The sequence below is a fragment of the Suncus etruscus genome, chromosome 2, assembly GCF_024139225.1.
Source record: "Suncus etruscus isolate mSunEtr1 chromosome 2, mSunEtr1.pri.cur, whole genome shotgun sequence".
NCBI lineage: Eukaryota > Metazoa > Chordata > Mammalia > Eulipotyphla > Soricidae > Suncus > Suncus etruscus.
In genome coordinates, this window is record NC_064849.1 from 150,347,897 (window position 1) to 150,351,011 (window position 3,115).

General features: G+C 37.8%; 1 non-coding gene across 1 annotated transcript; it reads right to left on the reverse strand.

Annotated features, from left to right (window-relative positions):
• Positions 1-1,238: 1,238 nt before the first annotated feature.
• On the reverse strand, positions 1,239-1,401 carry LOC126002244 (U1 spliceosomal RNA). The gene has a single exon (XR_007493003.1). It is a non-coding gene; the product is annotated as a U1 spliceosomal RNA (small nuclear RNA).
• Between the last annotated feature and the right edge of the window lie 1,714 nt (positions 1,402-3,115).

Consider the following 3,115-nt stretch of genomic DNA (forward strand, 5'->3'; position numbering starts at 1 on the left):
ACTGGAGGGCTGGACTATAGTAAAAACAAAAACTATGAAAAAATTCCTATGGACACTGTATATATGTTGTTTTGAAGTGAAGAAACAAAATGGGAACAAATACAATATGTGGCCCATGGGCCGTAGTTTGGGGACCACTGCATGGTCCACAGAAACACTACCAGGAGAGATCCCTGAGTGCAGGCCCACAAGTAACGCCTAAATACGATGTGTGCTCTAAAAACAAACCAAAATCACAATTACTTTGCTATTTTTTTTTCAAAACATTGGAGGAAAATTAGGCTGAATCTTCTTAAAGCATGTTCATTTTATATAATCTTCCATAACATTTCCCTTCTCCCTTTCTTAAAGTTCCATGTGCCTTCTTTTTCCCCCTAAGTCACTTCAAAGGATACATGATTCTCAAGTTCTCAATGAGTCATTTCTAATCATTTTCTTCTTCAAAGTATTTTATGTTTCAGATGATTCATCTTTATAAAGGGTCTTGACAAAATGAGTTCATCAAACTCTAAACATTCCTCTATTGAAGCAAGAGACATCCAATCAATACTTTAAAATATAATATATTAGCTAATAACTAGTATTCTAATATCTTCAGGCTGCCAATAATAAAATATCAGAAGTTTTATTTTCTCAGTCCCAAAGGCTAAAAATCCCAGATCAAGGTCTGGTGTTTGATTTCACGCATGTATTTGGTTCCTACCTTGTTACTATGTCCTCACATGGTAGAAAGAACAAATATCAAAAGGTCTCTGGTATTCTTAAAATTATACTTGTCCATTCAAATAGAGGTCATTTTCTTAAAACTTTACTAAACTTTACTGACTTTCTTGGAAGTTAAGTATGATTTATTTGGAGTTGGAATGATAGTACATTGGGGAGGGTATCTTGCAGGTGGCCAACCTGGTTTCAATCCCTGGTATCCCATATGATCCCCAAATACCGACAGGAAGGTTTCCTGAGTGCAGGGGCAGAAGTAACCCCTGAGCATTGCCAGATTATGGTCAAAAAAAAAAAAAAACCAAATAAACAAAAATTTCAACCTATGAATGTAACAGTGGAAACACTCTCAATCCCTAGAAAAGTATTTAACATCTCTAGAAAGTATTTAAAAGGGACCATATCATTTTAAATAACTTACATTATAATGTTCTTTGATACTCTTCTGAATATCCTCTAACCTTTTTTTTTCTTTTTTTTTCCAGGGGAGAGCGTGAACTTTTTTTTCTTTTTTTTTCCAGGGGAGAGCGTGAACGCAGTCCCCCACTACCACAAATTATGCAGTCGAGTTTCCCACATTTGAGAAAATCGCAGGGGTTAGCACATCCAGAGTGCAATGGATAAGCCTCGCCCTGGAAAACCACCTTCATGATCATGGTATCTCCCCTGCCAGGTAAGTATATATCCTCTAATCTTACATTACTTTAACATCATCAGTTCAGTTGGGCCTGCTATCAAAGATTGACAATAAAAGATAGGATGCATGCTGGGAACAGGGACGGAGGAGGACAACATTGGTGGTGGGAATGCCCCTCATTCATTGCCACTATTGCCTTAAATATTACTGTGAAAGATTTGTAATTCACTTTTACCACAATAAAGTGTAAAAAAAATAAATAAATAAATAAAAAAGGCAACTGGACCACGGTTTGATCCCCCCATGTCCCATATGGTCCCCCAAGCCAGGAGTGATTTCTGAGTGCATAGCCAGGGGTAACACCTGAGAGTCACTGGGTATGGCCCAAAAACCAAAAAATAAAAAGAATAAAGGATAGGCTAAGGATGAGGAAATCTCTGAACCACAAAACTAGAGGCTGACAATTCACACAAGGGCCCACTTTCATTTTTAATAGTGATTCCAAGTTCAGAGGATAGAGTTCTTAAATTTGCTAGAAGGACTTACAGAATACACAGAACTATTATCTTCCTGGATTATGCTTATTAGAAATAATGTAGATGAGTATAAGGGAAGAAAGGAAGTAACAAAGACAGAGTTCAGGAAGAGTACCAATCATGGAGGCTTTGATATCTTCTGCCTCAACTGTGGATCTACAAACATGTTATTATATCTACATCTCATAATTTATATGCACAGAAGGTTACTCACCAGGAAAATTCAGAGATGTGGTGTTCAGAGTTTACTGAGCCTATATAAGGGCATGCCTACATAATGACATGATTGACTTATTGACTGACCTTATAGACTATCTTAGTTTTCAGGTATACTGATATCTCTACCCTAGTTTCTGGCTGCCCCACTCTGAGACTACCTGTGAGCAGCTAGCTCCCACTCTAGTTCACACTGTGAGAAAATGTGAGAGATCTACCTCCTAAAATATTAATCCCAAAGTCGAGAGAGTCACCTGGGCAAAACAGAATATGTTAGAATATGAAAGGACAGCAAAAAATATAAGTTTAGTTGTAGAGGTCAATAAAGCAAAAATGAGACTAGAAAGCAACTGTCAATGGCTGCTGACTGGTTGTGTGAAATACCCAGTCTCTGTTCTTAATCAACCCGTTGTATTCTGATGTTCTTACTAACTGTTCTTAAAGTCTCTGTCAACTTAACAACTATTAAGTAAAACAATAACTGTTAGAAACCAGAAATATGGAGTAATATTTTATAAATAGCCAGTCTATACACTCATTTATAACTGTGCATGCATCCCTAAAGCTTTCACAGTCCATGCATGCTTGTGCCTCACTCTCTGTGACTGATACCACCATAACCCCACCTCCCATCTCCCCACCGCATTGTGGTCAAAGGTGCAAATTCAATTGGCTTTAGAGTAAAGAAAATGATCCAAGGCCCCTAGGCAAACAGATACTAGACACTGCCTCCCCCCCAGAAGCAAGAGCATCATCAGTCAGATCTTCTTTGAGGTATGGTTCAATTCTTTATAGGAAACTAGAAACCACTCAGTCCAGTCTATTGCCTACAGCCAGGCCAAGGTCTTCAGGGAAATATGCAAATCTTCTCTCTCCCCATATTACATACCTGCCCTCACCACCATGACATGGTACGTAGCTCCTTCTCCAAATCTATCTTTTATTACAAATTAACTTCCTGCTTTAGTAATTCCAAGTTCGTTTTTGTTTTTATGGTTCTTTATTT